Source organism: Apodemus sylvaticus, chromosome 9, assembly GCF_947179515.1.
Source record: "Apodemus sylvaticus chromosome 9, mApoSyl1.1, whole genome shotgun sequence".
Taxonomy (NCBI): Eukaryota; Metazoa; Chordata; class Mammalia; order Rodentia; family Muridae; genus Apodemus; species Apodemus sylvaticus.
Window position 1 is genome coordinate 78,097,932 of NC_067480.1, and position 19,960 is coordinate 78,117,891.

General features: G+C 40.8%; 1 non-coding gene across 1 annotated transcript; it reads right to left on the reverse strand.

Moving 5' to 3' along the window:
* Positions 1–8,815: 8,815 nt before the first annotated feature.
* On the reverse strand, positions 8,816–8,976 carry LOC127693130 (U1 spliceosomal RNA). Its single transcript, XR_007979605.1, has one exon. It is a non-coding gene; the product is annotated as a U1 spliceosomal RNA (small nuclear RNA).
* Positions 8,977–19,960: the final 10,984 nt, after the last annotated feature.

Here is a 19,960-nt window from a genome sequence, read left to right on the forward strand (position 1 = left end):
TGGGATATGCCTTATGGTTATAGGTGGTGATGGCAGTCTGTGCCAATCAAAGACCTTGAGCAATGGTGAGAGGCAGTTCCCTTCCCATGGCATATCAAATTCTATAGCCTGTCATTGTCATAAGTAGCCAACATCATTTATCTCAAAAGACAATTTGTCTGTGAGCTGTCCAGGAAGGCCTCCACGGTAGCTGCCATGTACATCCAAGTGCACCCTCCACCTCTAAGCTTCTCCTCCACCATGCTCTCTCAGTATAACAATTATCAACTCATTATTGTGCACAGTGTGTAGCTGATGGAACAGTGTTTGATAAAGGCAGAAATACCTGCATTAGTTACTGCAGCTCTTCTCGTGAACTCTGGCACATATTAGAGCCCCATAAACATCAGGAGAGAAGTATGGGTGCTTACATGGTGAGGGAGTGCAGTGTGCAGCCATAAATATGACAGGGAGTGGGGTTGCTGAATTACTCCATACTGCTGAGATCCTGGGAGCCTTCAGAAACAGGGAGCAGGGATTGAAGGCTTAACTGATTTAGCAAGGTCCTGGCGCTTTTAAGATTGACATTAGTACCATCCAGTAGTCCAGTTGACATGGTTCAGTTGTAAAATATTTCCTAAAGGCTCCTGTGTTTCAGTGCTTGGTGGTGCTGTTTTGAGGGGTAGTGGAACATTTTAGAGTTGAGAACTCTTTGAAGGAACTGAATCACTGTAGGGTAGGCTTTGAAGTTTGTGAAAGTTTGAGTGGGAATGTTTTTCATAAACTTGTATATTTGAGCACTTGGTCCTTACTTGGTGATGCTGTTTGGGAAGGTTTAGGAGGTATGGCTTTGTTGGAGGAAATATGTCACTGGAGGCTTTGAGAGTTTAATTGACTCATGATGGTGGCAGTTCTGTGCCTGTGGATCCAGATATGAGCTCCCAGCATCTTGCTCCAAGCTCCATGCCTGCGGTTGCTATGCCTCCCTGGCTGATGGTGGTACCTGCTGTTGCTATGCCTCCCCGGCATGATGGTGGTGGACCTTGATCTCTCTGGAACTATAGGCCTCAATAAACTCTTCTTTCTGTAAGTTGCCTTGGCCATGGTCATTGATAGCAATAGAAACATAACTAATACAAGGGTTGTAGCTGAGCCCTGCTTCTGACTCTGGTTTCCCTCTGCTTGGTGATTATCTGAGATGCAAGCAAACAACCTCACGGTCCTCCTGCCATGCCTTCTCCACTGTGATGAACAGGGTTCCTTCAAACTGTGAGCCAAGATAAGCAGAATGGGAAAGCAATCGAGGCAACCATGTAATAGTCCCCAGTGGAGTAACTATCAAACCCTGAGGGATAAACAGATGCCCTCAGATCACACCCTGCAGATCCCAGGTCACTAGATGCTCACTCTGCCTAGGTTCTGTGCCAGGATCCGTAAAGGGAAAAGAAGTTGCAGCCCCTTCCCCATTCCTGACATACACGTGCCACATCCTGAGATGTGTTTTCTTTGGGGAAGAAAGTCAAAAGGGCAGATTTAAGTGTAGGGAGGGGGTGGTGGAGGGGGCTCATCACCTGATTGCTTCTACTCCTGTTTAGCCATTCTGTTACTAATTAATGGGGTCATTACTGCATTTCAAAGGGAAAGAACTGTGATTAAAGGTTAATGCTGTCGCTGCAATGCATCCCACCTGAAATTACATTATAAAAACGTCCAGAGTATTTAATTGAACCTATAAGTAACAATGTAATTACACTCAATGTATGTGCCTCCACATCTATTTGCTCCTCTCTGAGGTGCAGGGAGCCCCACGTGGGCCAGTTAAAGGAGGGCATTGTGATTTCCTAAAACTGCTTCACCATTGCTCTGGGCTCCTCTGTCCTGTCCACACCCACAGGGAAATAATAGGAAACCCAGTCACTATGACTGCATCTTCTTCAGTGGTGTGTGTGTGTGTGTGTGCTTGTGTGTGTGTGCTTGTGTATGTGTGATTAGTGCATGTATGTGCTCCTGTATGTGAAAGTCAGAGGACCACCTTGACTGTGGAGTCTCAGATAGTGTCTCTCTTCTTTCGTTGACAGGGTTTTCACTGGCCTGGAGCTTACTTATTCAGTAGACAGACTGGCTGGTCAGTAAGACCCAGGGACCAACCTGTCTACTTCTCAGTGCTGGAGCGAACACGCGCAGCATCACCTGGCCATTCTGGGGATTGAACCGAGGTCCTCCTTGCTTGCTTGACCATCTCCTTGCCAGTGTAACAGGGTATAGTGTCAGTATAGTGCCCTCCTCTGGACGCTGTAGCACTTGCACTAGCACATGCTGGCTTTTAGGTCCTTTCAAGAATCTGCTAGTCATCTTCTCCAGGATGCAAAAAACTAACTTAAAAATAAATACTAAAATCCCTTCTGTTTTAGTTGCCATTTGAAGCAGCCCAAGCATCAGGAAGCACTACTTTCCTAGGTGGCACTGATGTGAAAAAGAATGGGACTGAGCCAGGCTCCATTTTTAAAAGGAGGAGCCATTGCAAGAGAGGGGACAGTACTTGCAAAGGATAGAGGGATTGCAAAAGAATAGCATTGGCTTGGAGAATCAGGGTCCCTTGGCAGGGCTGAAGTGACCACCACACACTGCAGCTTCCTTGGGGCCTCCTCCACTCCCTCTTGTTGGGGTTAGCCACTGCACCGGCTTCAACATCTGTCTCCAAATGTAATTTGACCCAGTCACTTAGGGTTGCTTAAACTTTTTTTAATGCCAGCATGCATCTTTATTTTTTTTCTTGATAATAGTCATTGCTATTGGGATAAGATGGGACATCAAAATAATTTTATTGCAATTCCCTAATGGTTAAGGACATTGACCATTTTTTTTATACAACAAATGCAATTAGATAAAACAATAACCATCGCATCAAAGTTAGACAGGACAAACCAATAGGAGAAAAGCCCCAAAAGAGGGCATAAGAATCAGGCCCACTCGTTCACACACTTAGGAGTCCAATAAAAATACTAAATGGAAAGCCATATTATGCACACGGAAGACCTGGTGCAGATTTGTGCAGGCCCTGTGTTTGCTGCCTCAGGCTCTGTGAGTTCCTGTGAGATTTGCTCAGTTTATTTTAGAGAACCTTGATTTCCTTGTGCTCTCCACCATCTCTGGTTCCCATACTCCTTCAGGCTCCCTGTGGGGTTCCCTGAGCTCCGAGTGGAGGGAGTTGATGGACATATCCCATTTAGAGTTGTGTGTTCCAAGGTCTGTCTCTCTGTGAAATGTTTGGCTGTGGGTCTCTGCATTTGTTCCCAACTGGCGGAGGATGAAACCCCCCCCCTCTCTGATGATGACTGAATATGTCACTAATATATGAATATAAAACAATTATCATTAGGAGTCATTTTATTCTTACTCTTTCTTTCTTTCTTTCTTTCTTTCTTTCTTTCTCTCTCTCTCTCTTTCTTTCTCTCTTTCTTTCTCTCTTTCTTTCTTTCTTTCTTTCTCTTTCTCTCTCTTTCTCTCTCTCTTTCTCTTTCTCTCTCTCTTTCTCTCTCTCTTTCTCTCTCTCTTTCTCTCTCTCTTTCTTTCTTTCTTTCTTTCTTTCTTTCTTTCTTTCTTTCTTTCTTTCTTTCTTTTCTTTCTTTCTTTCTTTCTTTCTTTCTTTCTTTCTTTCTACCGTTAGTATTTGGTTTTACTCTAGGTCTCTGACCTATCTATCCTTGGTTTGTTGGTCACCCAATCAGCCTCAGGTATGCGTTCCATCTTGTGGAATGGGCCTTAAGTCAAATAAGACATTGGTTGATTGCCTGCATAAGCTTTGTGCCACTATTGCCTTAGCATATTTTGCAAGCGGAACAGTGTTTAGATCAAAGGTGTTTTTTTTTTTTTTGTCTGTATTAGTATTTACATTTTACTTTTGGTAGTCTGCAAAGAACCTTCCCATACCAAAGACACTATAGAATGTAGATGTGAAGGTTCTATGTAGGCATGAGCTTGATCTACATCTCTGTGTTTAGTGAGCTGTGTGGGTGTTGTCTTCAGTGGAGCCTTGCTGTCAGTTTGTGAAGAGCAAACTATCCTCTTGGCATTAGGCTGGGTTGTTTAGAAATTTCCACGAGACTCATTTGGCTAGCACTTCAATTGGATGTAACCCAGTCCTAGTACTAGAAGCTTCATTTGGTGATAGGAGATGGCCCTCATGATTTGGAGACTTCACTGGGATAACCTTACATTTTAGGAAGTTTCCACTGTACTAGGTTTCTATATCACACTCAAATATCTAAATAAGTCTAGCTATCTCTCCTTGAAAATTCTGTTCAACACCATTTCCCTTCCCCCTCCCCAACTAATCCTCCCATTTTCATCCCCTTCCCCACCCTGAGTCCACCCATATAATCTATTCTGTTTCTATCTCCCAGAAAGACCCATGCATTCCCTTCCTCTATACCTAACCTCTCTGAGACCGTGGATTATTATCATTTATATAAAGGCTTAAATCCACATACACGTGACTGCATACTATATTTACCTTTCTGAGTCTGGGTTACCTCACTCAGGATGATTTTTTTCTAGTTATATACGTTTGCCTGCAAGTTTCACAATATCATAATCTAATTGTTGAGTAATACTCCATTGTGTAAATGTACGATGTATTCTTTATTCATTCTTCTGTTGAGGGACATAACAGTTGTTTCCCATGTCTGGATATTATGAGTATAGCAGCAGTGACCACAGTGAGCAAGTATCCTTGTGATAGGATAGTGTATCCTGTGGGTATGTGCCCAAGAGTGCTATAGCTGGGTCTTGAAGTAGAAATATTTCCAGTTTTCTGAGGAACTGCCATATTGATTTCCATAGTGACTATACAAGTTTGTATTCTCATCAGCAATGGAAGAGCAGTTCTTCTTATCCACATCTGCCAGTATGAGCTGTCACTAGTGTTATTGATATTAGCCATACTAACAAGGGTAAGATGGCATCTCAAAGGTAGTTTTAGTTTTGATTTGTATTTCCCTGAAGACTATGAATGTTGAACATTTCATTAAGTGTTTCTCAGCCATTTGAATTTTCCCTATTGAAAATTCTCTGTTTAGATCTGTAACCCATTTTTTAAACTGGATTATTTGTTTTTTAATATCTAGTTGCTTGAGTTCTGTATATATTTTGTATACTAGTTTTATATCAGATATTGACTTTGTGAAAATCTTTTCCCATTCTGTCAGCTGCTGCCTTGTCCAAATGACAGCATCCTTTGCCATACAAAAGCTTTTCAGTTTCATGAGGTCCCATTCACTAGTTGTTGATCTTAGTGCCTGGGTGGACAGTGTTTTGTTCAGAAAGTCTTTTCCTGTGCTGATGAGTTCAAGGCTTTTCTATCAAGTTCAGTGTATATGGTTTTATGTTGAGCTCATTGATTGATTTGGAGTTGAGTTTTATGCTGGGTGATAAGTATGAGTCTATATCGATTTGTCTACCTGCAGCTGTCCAGTTTGACGAGCACTGTTTGTTGAAGGTGCTGGCTTTTTTGCTGTGAGTATTTCTGGTTTAAAAGAAAAAAATAGATGTCCATAGGTGTGTGAATCTATGTCTTGATCTTAAGGTCAATTCCACTGACCAACATATCTGTTTCCATGCAAATGCAATGATGTTTATTGCAATAGCTCTGTATTGCAATTTGAAATCGGGAATAGTGAGACCCCAGAAGAATATTATTATTTTTGTTGTTGTTATTGTTGTTGTTATTCAGTATTTTATTATCTATCCTAGAGTTTTTGTGTTTTTGTATGAAGCTGAGAATTGTCCTTTCAAGATCTGTGAAGAATTCTGTTGATGAGGATTGCATTTAATTAATTAATTAATTAATTGAATTATCTATAGATTAATTTTGGTAGAATGGTTATTTTTATTATATTAATCTACCAATTCATGACCATGGAAGATCTTTCCATCTGCTGATATCGTCTTCAGCTTCTTTCTGCAAAGATGTGAAATTTTATCATACAAGCTTGGTTAGAATTGTCCCCAAGATATTTAATATTATTTGATGCTATTTTTAAGGATGTTTCCCTCCCATTTGATTTCTGTTATTTTTATATTCCAGGCACTTTGCTGAAAGTATTTATCAGCTGTAGAAGTTCCCTGGTAGAATTTTTGGGTCACTTATATATGTTATTATATCACCTGCAAATAAAAATACTTTCACTTCTTCCTTTCCAACTTTTATCTCCTTGATTTCTTTCAGTTGTGTGATTGCTTTAGCAAAACTCTGAGTACTATTTTGAATAGGTATATAGAGATTAGGCAGTCTTATCTAATTCCTGATTTTAGTGAATTTGCTATAAACTCTCTTTATTATGTTTAGGCGTATCCCTTGTACCTAAACTCTACCAAATTTTTTTCATGAAGGGGTGTTGGATTTTTGTGATAGGCTTTTTCTGTATCTAGTGGGATGGATCATGTGGTTGGAGAAAGTTCTATGTGGTATAGAGAAAACGATATATTCTCTTGTGTTTGGGTGAAATGTTCTAAAGATATACATTAAATCCATTTGGTTTATAACCTCTGTTGGCTCCAGCTTTTCTCTACTTAGTCAATGTCTAGATGACTGGTCTATTGTATCAAAGTCTCTCACTTTCAGAGTGTGAAAGTCAATGTGTGATTTAAACTGTAGAAGTATTTGTTTTACAAACTTGGATGCTCTCATATTTGGAGCATAGATGCTAAGAATTAAAATGTCCTCTTGGTGGATTTTTTTGTTTGAGTATGTAGTATCCTTCCCTGTCTCTCCTGATTGGTTTTGGTTTAAAGTGTATTCTGCTTACCAGCTTATCTCCTAAGAGGTCCATTTGCTTGGGATATCTTTTTCCAATCCTTTACCCTGAGGTGATGTCTATCTTTGATATTGAGGCGTGTTTTTTTTGGATGAAGCACAAAAATGACTCCTGGCTTTGTATCTATTCTGTTATTCTGTTTCTTTTTATTGGGGAACTGAGCCCATTGATATTGAGTGATATCAATGATCAGCTATTGTTGATTCATGTTATTTTGTTGTTGTTGTTGTTGTTAGTGGTGGTGGTGATGGTGTGTATATGTGTGTGTGTATATTTCCTCTTTTAATTTTTCTTGTCTGAGCTTATTTATTCCCTTTATTTTCATAGTTAACATTCTTATGTTAGCGGTTTCCTTCTACCACCTTTTATAGGGCCAGATCTGTAGATAAATATTGCTTAAATTTGGCTTGTCATGGAACATCTTATCTTCTCTATCTATGGTGATTGAGTGTTTTGCTGAGTATAGCCATCTTGGCTTGCATCTGTGGTCTCTCAGAGTCTGCAGCTAATCTGTCCAGGACCTTCTTGTTTCCATTGAGAAGTCAAGTATGATTCTGATAGATTTGCCTTTATATGTTACTTGACCTTTTCCCCTTCTAGCTTTTAACATTCTTCTTTGTTCTCTACATTTGTTCTGTAGTGAGGAGACTTTCTTTTCTTGCCTAGTCTATTTGGTGTTCTGTTTCTTCTACATTTATATGCATCTCCTTCTCAAGTTTAGAAAATTTTCTTCTATGATTTTGTTACTTTTTTTCTGGGATATTGAACTGTTCTTTTTCTCCTTTTTCTATTTCTATTATTCTTGGATTTGGTCTTTTCATATTGTCCCAGACTTCCTGGGTGTTTTGTGCCAGGGGTTTTTAGATCCAACATGTTTTTTGACCAGTGTATCTGTTTCCTGTGTCTTATTTTCAGTGCCCGAGATTTGCTCTTTCAGCTCTTGTATTCTGTTGGTAAAGCATGCTTCCCTAGTTTCTATGTGAAATCCTAATTTTTTTTTTACCTCCAGAGTTTCCTCAGTTTAGGTTTTCTTTATTGATTCTATTTTCATTTTCAGGTCTTGAACAGTTTTATTCCACTGTCTGTGTTTTCCTGCATTTCTTCAAGGGATTTATTCATTTCTTCTTACTGTTTGCTTCTATTTTCCTTGATGTCTTTAAGGGATCGATTGATACCCTCTTCAAGGACCTTTACAATGTACATATAGACTATTTTAGGGGCTTTTTCTTGTGTATCAGCTCTGTTGAAATATTCAGGGCTTGCTGTGGTAAGGTTTCTGGGCTCTAGTAGAGACTTATTGACCTGGTTGTTATTGTGTTTTTACTCTAGTGTCTAGGCATCTTGGATTTGTATGATTATAGGTTTAGGTGCTGGTATCTGGCTTTGGCTTTATTAGGTGGGTGTTCTTTTCCTTGGCTTCTTTTTCCCATCTGAATTTTCAGAGACTGTAATGGCTGTGTGTTGCCTGGTATGAAGTTTTCTGCGGCCTTGTTTCCCTGGCTTGCTCAACTGGTGTGTTCCCAGGGAATGCCTTCTGGTTTTAGAGGCTGGGATACTGGCATGATTTGGGGGAATGAAGGCTGGAGATCTTTTTGATCCATTTGGGATGGGATCAGAGAAGAAAGAGAGACTACAACAAGTGTTCAGCTACAGAGCTGGGGATGAGAATAAGAGATTGAATCTGGAAGAGCAGAAGTAGAGGTGAAAATCAGCAGGCAGTCTACCTGCTTCCATGGCATGAATAGCCTTTGTATTGGCATGGGATGCCTGCTGGGGTAAGAGGTTGAAATAAAGCTGAAAGATATTTTTTAAAGAGTTATTTATTTCATATTATTTTGTAGTTCTGGGGTAAGCAATGACTCAATATATGCACAGACACATCTTATACAATTAGCCCACAGATGCTGTGTGTTCATGATTGCAGGGGTCATACCATATCCAGAGCATACATACCCAGGTCATACCCAGAACAATGTTTCAAAGTCCTCCCTCTGGCTCTTACAGGCTTTTCTTTGGAATGGGGGAGAGCTTGAAAATAGCTCTCCACTACCACAAATTACACATGCAAGTTTCTTCTGTTTGCAGAAATTGCAGCGGTCAGCACATCTGGAGGGCAATGGATAAGTCTTACCGGAGGATAGCCACCTTCATGATCATGGTATCTCCCCTGCCAGCTAAGTAGGCTCTCACGGTCTTTCTGTCACCACTCCTGTCATGTTTGTAAGGGTTTTGTAAGGGGTTTGTGGATGTCTTGTTTAGGTTAGAATACTCACTGGGTATTTCTCGGAGTGCTGACCAGTTAGGAGTTTCTGCATTAACTTTTACCCTCTGAAAAAAGCTTTAGGGAGATGGGGAAATGGATCAGCAGTGGCTGTTTTCACAGAGGCTCATGCTTTGATTCCTAGCAACTATATCAGTTAGCTCACAACTGCCTGTAACTCTAGCTCTGGAGGCACTTGATGCTTGCTCTGCTGTCCTCCATGGGAGCTAAACACACACACACACACACACACACACACACACACACTATATATAACTATATATATATAACTATATCTATAACTATATCTATATCTATCTATATCTATATCTATATCTATATCTATATATAATACATTTTCTCTGATCAAAGATGAAACACATTGAGAGCAGTCTGGAGCAGTTTGACTGTACAGCCATCTAGCACAAACGTAATCTTCTTGAAGTGTCCTTGAGAAGTCAAAGCAATCTTTGTGGTTATAAATTACTATTAGCTATATAATCTTGCCTATCTTAAATGAGAGTTTCTTCAAAGACAGCTAACCTAGGATGATTTGATTTGGTTTCTGGGCTGTGTGTGTGTGTGTGTGTGTGTGTGTGTGTGTGTAGATGCACTTCTTTTGGTAGATAAATCTACGAGTTTAGACTCATGTCTGCCCCTGGCTCCTCTTTGCCTCTGTCTATATATTCCATCGTAGAGAACTCTAGACTATTGAAGCAAGAATGTTTTCCCTATGCAACCAAAAAAGCTTTCCTTCCCAAATAGTGTTTTTTGTGGGGCAGTCCTCTTTATTCTAAACTTGGTCAGCTGGCCTACTTCCCAGCCAGTTGTTCTGGTCAGCAGTGCCCCCAAGGCCCCGTGGGAGGCATAGCCTGCCTTTTTGTTTCCTGGGCCATCACATCCCTTTGTAATGAACACTTAGATATTTGGCCAACAATCCCCCAATTTCACCCTTGAGTTCTTCTACTTTCCTCTGGTGAATGCCATCTGCTCCTGGTGATTTATCTACATTTAGTTTGTCAATTAGGTAGAAAATCACTCACACAACTACTGCCATTTGAGTTCGCGTCTCTGCCCTATCAGCACACAGAACAGTCTAGAAGTGAAAACTTTATAGAATCACATATGAACGCAGAACTTGAGCCTTTTGAGGAAACTTCATTCTCTTGTTCACACTCACTGATTTAAAGAACAACAATTGAGTACCTACTGTGTGCATTCCAGAGTATTCTTAATAAGGAAAGATAAGATAGGGAGACAGGAAGGAAAGACAGAAGTGGATGAAGAGCAGTTATAAAGGAGACTTATAAAAGAAAGTAGGGGTGGTTTGTAGGAGGGAATTGAAATAGTGAATGAATGAGGGAGATACTAGTAAGAATTATTGTCCTGGTTAGAGTGAAGATTAGGGGGAAAGCTACAAACAGGTGGCTTGAGTCTCAGTTACTCTTTGTCCTCTTTCTGTGTGTTCTTCCTCACACTCATCCTGGTGAACAGAAGCAGGTGCAGGTGGATGTCCAGGTGTAGGTGTAGGTCCAGGTGCAAGTGATGCTGCTGTTGCTTTGGGTGAGTGTCTTAGTCAGAGTGCACAAAACATCATGACCAAGAAGCAAGTTGGGGAGGAAAAGGTTTATTCAGCTTACACTTCCACATTGCTGTTCATCACCAAAGGAAGTCAGGACTAGAACTAAGCAGAAGCTGATGCAGAGGCCATGGAGGGATGTTCCTTACTGGTTTGCTTCCCCTGCCTTGCTCAGCCTGTTCTCTTATAGAACCCAAGACTACCAGCCCAGAGATGGCAGCACCCACAATGGGCCCTTACCCCTTGATCACTAATTAGAAAATTCCCCACAGCTGTATCTCATGGAGGCAGTTCTTACCTGAAGTTCCTTTCTCTGTGATAACTCCAGCCTGTGTCAAGTTGACATGCAAGACCAGCCAGTACAGTGGGCTTGTTTTGTCACGAGATCAACAGACATTTGTGGACCAGATATGCTTCTCTCTAAGCCAGTAGTTCTCAAACTTCCTAGTGTTGTGGCCCTTTAATTCTTTTCTTTTCCTTTCTTTCTTTTTTTTGTTTTTTTTGTTTTGTTTTTTTTTTTTTTTTGGATTTGGTTTTTTGAGACAGGGTTTCTCTGTATAGCCCTGGCTGTCCTGGAACTCACTCTGTAGACGAGGCTGGTCTCAAACTCAGAAATCCGCCTGCCTCTGCCTCCCAGAGTGCTGGGATTACAGGCGTGCACCACCACCGCCCGGCTGCCCTTTAATTCAATACTTGCTTTCAGACACCAAATGTGAGCCAGAGAAACTTTTCTGTTTCCAGGAGAAAGTTTTCAGAGCCAGCTCTCCTTGTAGAGACACCGAGCCTGACACAGCTGGCTTCCTCTGCCAACCTGGCTCATCCAATGAAGACAGCTTAGAGCAGAGGCACAAGTACATAGTTGGAAGGTCCAGCAAACAGGACACAATAGTTATTTACAACTACTATAATTTCCTGCTGAACATAGAACATTATGGGGAAATAAACTTTAGATGTAAACCATCTTCATCTCAGGACTGTTTGTTACAGCAATGTAATATAACCCATACTGACTGATATATCTGTGTCCTGAAGTAGGACAAATCAGAAAAGGTCAGAGCCAGGAAGTCTACTCTAAAGAGGGTATTGAGCCAAACAGGATAACTCATGGAAGGATTTGAATAGCTAAGGAACTGGGGCTCAAAATTACAATGAGAAAATGAGAATAGATAGGCATTACTGATTGACCCAATGGACTATGAAACTGAGTCCCTTTCCCTTTGGGCTTTAGTTTTCTCCATTATAAAATGAAGATATAGTTATATAGGGTTAGGCCTAAATGAATTACCCAGGTACAGTGCATGACCCACTTATGTCTTGAACAGCATCCTGACCACAGTAGATTCTCAACAGACATTAGTCACCACCACTCTGCCTAACACTCCTATTTTGCAAGATTTAAGTTCCCCAGCAGGTTGAAAAGCACCTTAAGAAATGTTCAGCATCATTAGTCCTTAGGGAAATGTAAATCAAAACAACCCTGAGATTTCACCTCACACCAGTCAAAATGGCTAAGATTAAAAGCTCAGGAGACATCAGGTATTGGCAAGGATGTGGAGAAAGAGGAACACTCCTCCACTGCTGGTGGGAATGCAAGTTGGTACAACCACTCTGGAAATCAGTCTGGCGGTTCCTCAGAAAACTGGGCATGACACTTCTGGAGGACCCTGCTATACCACTCTTGGGCATATATCCAGAGTATTCCCCGGCATGTAATAAGGGATACGTGCTCCACTATGTTCATAGCAGCCTTATTTATAATAGCCAGAAGCTAGAAATTATAGGACCCAGATGTCCCTCACTGGAGGAATGGATACAAAAACTGTGGTATATTTACACTATGGAATACTACTCATCAATTAAAAACAATAAATTAATGAAATTCTTAGGCAAATGGTTGGATCTGGAAAATATCATCCTAAGTGAGGTAACCCAATCACAAAAGAACACACATCGCAGTCACTGATAAATGGATATTAGCTCAGAAGCTTTGAATACCCAAGACACAATTCACATATCAAATGAGTCCCAAGAAGAAGGAAGGAGAAGTCCTTGGTCCTGGAAAGGCTTGATCCAGCATTGTAGGGGAGTACCAGGAAAGAGAAGTAGGAGGGGTTGATTGGAGAACAGACAGAGGGAAGAGGGCTTATGGGACTTATGGGGAGGAGGGAACTGGGAAAGGGAAAATCATGGACGTGGAATGTAAACAAATAATATAGAAAAAAAAGTTCCCCAGCAGGTTCAGCTCTCAGTAGCGATCCCCACACTGACTGACAGAGAAGTTTTCACCAGCAGCCTTTCAGGGAGAGGGCTGGTTCTGAAAGCCATGGACGTGGGTGGCCAATGACAGGCATTTAATTCACATTTAAGCCAAAACAGTTGTTAGTAAATTAAACATTGATTGTAAAAGAGCCTCCAATTAAGATTCACTAATTATACCACCAACTCAATTGTCATGCAATTTATATACAATTACCCCAGAACAAATATTTAATTACTTTCCCCTTAATACATTGAACTAATATTGTTCATCAAGCTGGTAGATGAGAACGTGGAAATATTTAATTGGTGCAAAGATGGGAAATCAGATTTGATAAGACAATTGCCGCATTGTCTTGTCTATTGGTGTGACATGGCTTTGGCAGTGATGAGGAGGGGATCAGGAGAGGGGAGACCTTCATGTCAGTGATGGTGGGGGTGGATGTGGCTGGAAAAGACCTCCAGGTGGGGGGGTTTCCCTGAAGGATGCGATTCAGCCTACTTCTGGAGATGGCTGTGGTGTTGTTCGGAGCTACACGGTAGTTCAATTTCTCCCTCCCTCCATTGAAGTGGAAAGCTAAGGGTTCTTGGGAAAGCTGCTTGGAAAGGGTATGGCAGGGATAAACATGTGAAGGAATGCCTTCCTGAAGTGGGCACAGGTGTGAAAGGCTACAGCAGACTTGTGAAGGAATGTTTCACTGAAGCAGACACAGGAGAAAGGATGTGCTACTAAAGCAAACATGTGAAAGGACATGCAATGAAGGCTTTTTTGCTAACAACACACACATATTGCTCCACCATACACTGCATAATTGAGCAGTATTTGTTTGGACTCCACAGAGAGAAAGGCACCAAAAAAACTTCTGGTGGTGTGCTGTAATTCCTTGATACTTCTAGGTATTTGGGCTAATTGGCAGAGTGATATCCATTGAGACAGACACATATGCTGAGGCAAGACCCGTGGAGGGCACACGATGTTTGGAGGATATAAACAGGACTTGACAATGACAGAAGCTGAGTTTGGCTTGCTGGTACAGCTAGCTATGTGACACTTGTTGGTCTCCCAACTTTTCCTGGGCAGGAAAGCCGTGTGATTCTTGGGGTCCCTCCTGCTGACTTGTGCTGAGGCTGGGGCCTGGCTGGCTCTGCTAGGCAGTGCTACCACTGCTGATTTATGTTTGTTATCCCAGATCCACTGAACAGGACTGCTGGTGTATCTAAGGAGTGTTTGTGAGTGGGTGCAGTTACTGCTGCTAACCTGTGAACTGACAACATAAATGGGAGCTGCTCCAAAGAACCTTTCTAAATAGGTCCACGTCTCCTGTATCTTTTCTTTCCTACTACCTGTGGTGGGTAATGGACTAAAAGTGAGGTTAAAGCATTTAAGAACCATGATTAAAAATAAGGTTTGAAAAAAAAGTTACACTTCATTCGTCTCCAATGATGGTGATCACAAAGGATACACACCCTCCTGTTCTGGAAAATTCTATGTACAATTGGAAAACATTGGGCTTTCCTGGGCAGGAAAGCCACGTGATCTGAGTCATTCATTAGCAGCTGAGTCCAAGGGGAAGTAAGAGGTGAGGGCTAGCCTTGAGAGCTTGTGCATTGTGTGATATTCTGATCTAGTGGGGAAGGAAAGAACATACGGGGACCCAGAGGAGGAAGACCTTGAGGCTCTGGGATAAGAGTGGGGACAGTGTCGGAGCTGCAGTGACTGCTGGTCCTGCTTTGCCTATTGCCTTGAATGGGTTCTAGGTTCTATCTTTTGGGAGAAGCCATTGCCTTGAATGGGTTCTAGGTTCTATCTTTTGCGAGAAGCCATTGTCCTTCAGCACCCAGACAAGAACTCTGTATGATAAGAGTAGGGAAAAGTAGAAAGTTCACCTCATGCATTTGAGGGAGAAAAACAATACTGGGGTGGGGCTGCAGAGGTGGCTCAGGGGTTCAGAGTGACTGGTGCTCTTCCAGAGGTCTTGACTTTGGTTCTCAGTGTCTCAAGATTCCATCTCATGACCTGTACTCAGAATCGGTGCTTTCTTCCAGTTTCCACCCCACCCACAAACACATGTGCACCCCTACCACTCACAGAAATACTTGCATATACATCATTAACAATAATAAATAAATAAATGAATGAATAAATAAGAGCTGGAGAGATGGATCCGTGCTTGAGAACACACACTGCTCTTGTAAAGGACCTGAGTTCTGTACCCAGCATCACTCCTGCTCACAATCATCTGTTACTGTAGCTGCGGGGTCTCCAGTGGACCCTTCTGACCTTTGTAGGCACTGCATTCATATGGATACACATACCTATGCATATGTGCATGCATGCGTGCTTGTGTGTGTGTGTGTGTGTGTGTGTGTGTGTGTGTGTGAATTATTCTGATCTTGGAGCAGCCATGGCCAGAAGCTATCAAATGACAGATTTGTGCTGTGGGACCTGTGACCTAAAGATTTATTCTGAGGATTGGAAGTTGGGATCCCTTCCACTGAGAAGATCCTCCTCATCAGGTGTTGACACGGTCACCTGTGGACACAGCGCCCTTCCCTCTACACCTCTTCAGAAGCATCTGTGGAGAAGGCGGTGTTTTCCTGTGACTTGATCATATTGAAAGACCAAGCAGAGAATTTCCTTAAAATGTGTGCCCAGGAGAAGCTGAGAACTGAGCAGAGTGTTGTATTATCTCCGATGCAAAGAGGACCATGCTTCAATCATAAAATTTTGTAAAAGACTTTGAAATGAAAGCCATATTGCGGAGTGCTCATCCGGTGCAGCTGGCCAGGCTCCCTGGTTCTGCTGGGACCTGTACCCCACGCTGCCTCTGGGCTCTTTTATAACTCTCTTAGTCTCAAGGAAAACGAATAGTAATGCAAATAACTTTTGTTTCTTAAAATGCAAATGAAGGTACAGTGAAATATTACCCAGGAGTTAGTGAACCTCTCTGCAGATATCCCTGAATTTATTCTTGTGTTCTTGATCTCCTGTTCTTGTATTACCTTCTAGAGAAATGGGAGGAAAAGTGTGTTCATTCTATATGGACACCCACAACAGACCAAAAAAGAGGTAATTATACTCCAGTCTAGCTTCGTGAAACAATGAATTTATTGGGGTGCCTTGCAAGACCATAGGTGGCTTAGATACAGGTCTATCTGCAGAAATCTTCAGAGCTCTCTGCACAACTTGAAGGCAGTTCCAGTGAGAAGTCTCTTCTCCCTCAGATTTACTGCAGGGAATCCACAGCCTTACATTTCCTTAGATTCCCTCCATCCCCACAAGGCTCCGCCTCCCAAAGGTTTTTGACCTTCCCAAACATTATCACCACTGGGAACCAAGTGTTCAAGCGCATGAGCCTATGAGAGACATTTCACATCTTCCCAACAGCATTCTACCCCTGGCTTCCCTAGACTCATCTCATTCCACAAAATGCATTTAGTCTAACTTCAAAAGTCCTCGTGGCCTTTAATAGTGCCATAGTCTAGCTTTAAGATCTGCCCTGCCAAAGAAATCAAATTGGGTTTATCCCTTGATACTCTCCCTCCCATGAAACTTCTGATGGTACACACACACACACACACACACACACACACACAGAGAGAGAGAGAGAGAGAGAGAGAGAGAGAGAGAGAGAGAGAGAGAGAGAGACATACATAAATACCATGGTCTGAAACTTCTTAGATGAGACTCAAGACAATCTCTTAATTATGACAGATTGTAAATTCTTTTAGTCATGTGTTTCCAGCATACAGTGGCACAGTATCATTCCAAGAAGGAGGAATGGGGCCATGGGGAGGTAAGATTGGACCAAAGCAAGACCAAAACCCCACAGGGCAAACACTAGATCCTGTATATTCATGTCTGGTATCTGTTTCATGGCCTTAAATGGCTCTACTACTCTAGATACTAAAGCTTCAGGTGGGAGGAGCCTATATCTACTTGTCTTTTAACTCCTTCTTCAACTGTTGTCATATTCTGCTGGTTCCCTTAGTATGTAATGAGTTAAATCCAAATTGTGATCATTTTATGTTTATATGGAAATTATGATTTTAATCTTAATTTTTCCTTTAATACGATGCCTCAGAAGATTGACAGATACTTTATCCAGTGTCACAGGGCTGGGACTGGACCTTGGATCTGTCTGATTCTCACTTTGTGGAGCTGCTTCCATAGGTCTGTTGATTCATCCATGTAACTTCCTCTTGTCCTGGAGGACTGAAGAGGCTAGAATATGATCTCAAACTCAAGTACTATTTCGGAGAAGGAAGGAGGAGGATAGGTCTGGCCCTGGTGATACAGTCCTCCCCCTCTTATCTTTATTAAAGTTGGGGGTGGCTATGGATAGAGGATCGGTGGAGAGCCTGATTTAGGCTATGTGGCTTGCACCCACGCCCAGCATTGCAGTAACTAGGCCTTTTTAGGTCCTAATAGGGCAGGGCCTCTGTCTTAGGCTATGTGAGTGGCACCCACTCCCGGCATCACGTCCCACTCTAATGACTTAATCAGGCCCTTGGTGGTTGTGATGAGCATCCAGGTAGTAGACTCACAATAATCCCATCATGGAGTCACCCTGCAGCCAATAGGCGGTGTGTACCTGGCTTGTGACACTACAATATTCCCGTCATTGGTGACTCCACAGCTTATGGCCCTCAGCCACTATTAGGAGCCCCAAGATATTGGAAAGTGGTGTTCACAGCAGTAGTCTGATTGCAGACCTTTAGCAAGGCCTGAGGGGGAGCATGGGTGGTGTCCTGACCAATTCTTTTAGGAGGAACAGGACAAGGTACCAACACAGAATTAGGTCCCATTAGGACTGGCTGGGCATGATATAAAGGCTCTTTAAGGACCTTAATGGAGAAAATAATACCTGCATCAAAGCCAAGTACATAGAGGTGAAGATCCCATTCATAGCCTATTTGCCAATGTAGACTGAGAGATTTTGCATGGGTGGTGAACATAATTCATAGAGGTGTGCACCATCCCTTTGTAGAAGGATTAGAGGCCTTGCAGGACTCATCATATTTTTGAGAACTAGCTGAGGATGTAATGTTATGTTTTACTTGGATGCAATCCCATGAGAAGTCCAGAGGTTCTTCCAAGGGTCCCAAACAATCAAAGTAAATCCTGTAGATGTCTTAAACAAAATAAATGGCAGGCCACATTCTATCTGGTCAACACTTGAAATCTGTAAAATTTAAATATATGGCCTTTTGACACTCTGAAGGGGGGGGCATCAGCAGTAGCCAATATCTTTCCTTTGATCTGTTTATAATTTGTTTAATTCTCAGCTAAATAAAATTGCCATGCAAAGAGGGATGTTGAGTCCGTAGTTGTCTGTGGTATCAGCATTAGTAAGAGGCATCCAAAGGTGTTGAGGGCTGTGGCCATTTTCAATGATTATAATCAGCATCATTCTTTGTCTCAGCATTAGCATACTCTGGCAGCTAGCATGTTCCTTCGGCATCCTGCAGAAAAAAAACACAAACATGCTCTCTTCTCTGCACTCAGAGTTCCCTGGTATTAAAATTTAAAAATTTTTGTGGTATATAGATATGTGATTCTCCCCTCTTTTATTATAAAAATATTGTTGTGAAGTTCTATGGGCCTGTTCTATAATATCTTGTCTTTGCGAATTCTGAGGAATCTCAGTAATATGACTAATATCAAATTGTTAATAAAACATCTCAAATGACTGACTATAAAATCAGTTACAATATTTGCCTTAATCTGATTTGGAACATTTAGTATAAAAAATAACATGTAATGACTAATTTTATTTTATATTTTGTTTCTTATGTTACAACAGTTATAACTAGAAAGCTTGAAAAGCTGTCAATATTCGTATGTATATTTTTTAATTTTTTGAATTGTATTTGTATAAATAATTGTAAAAGTTAAGAATTAGTAGCATTAAAAACAATTTCAAGCAATTGTAAATCATGAGCTATATATGTATATTATTAATATATAAATCAAAAGTTTGATTTTTTAACATTTTAAAAAGAATAGCTACAACACCCAATTCAATTATCTGTGTTGAAGCAAGGGGACACTCAAAAGAATAGACATGTGATATAATTATATGAGCTTTACTCCCACAGTAGATGCATTTTTATAGGCTGCATGTATAAATCTGTACCAATATAAAGACATGTATAGAGGCAAATTATTAACAATTTATCTTTTAGATAACAATTATTAATTTTGTCAAAAAAGGCTTGTCATGTAATACATTAACAATTAATAATAATCAATTTGATTGCTGTTTAAAATAAGGAACAAACATTTCATCATGCTCTTAAAACATTTCTTTTAAAAATATTTTTATGATTTTATCTTGCAACATTTTATTATTACACCAAATCTTTATTGGAGGATGTCAAAACCTTATTTGGAGAGATTTTACATTAATGTTCTCTTTGTTAAGGAATGGAAGTGAACATATATCATAAACTGTTGACAAATACTTATGGTAGCTTTCTCCAAGTTAGTCTCTCAGTATTTATTTTGCATCTATCTTGAGAACATCAGAGTCTTAAATGGTAAACTTAAAGCAGTGTCTTAGCCAAAAAATTTATCTTAACACCTTTTAAAATAATTTTCTTAAAAATTTTAAAAGCCCATTGTTAAGAGCAAGCCATTACTTGAGGAAAAACTTTCTAATGAAATTATTTTATTGTTTGTTTTTAAAGTTAGCTTATGCACTTTTAAAGTCAGAAGTAAATGTTTTTATAATTATCAATATCCACAAAGCAAAAAACAACCCTTTAAATATATAATAGTTTTATATGTAGTAGGCAGGCCAAATTTTAATGCCTTCATAATTTCTACATAGCCTTATTACCTTTTACAGATCTAAGTTTGAACTTTATTTTGAACCACATCTGTATGAATCTGTTAAAAATGTTCTTTTGGCCAGAAACTCTCTAGGTGAGGCCTGCAAGACAAAGCTGCATCTCTCAAGCCTCTGCAGCTTTGAGCAGCTTTGAGGCAGCTCTGAGCTTTGTATTAACTCAAATGTAAGTCTCCTGATCTGAGTTTGTTATCGCTAAGGCCAGACCTACACCCAG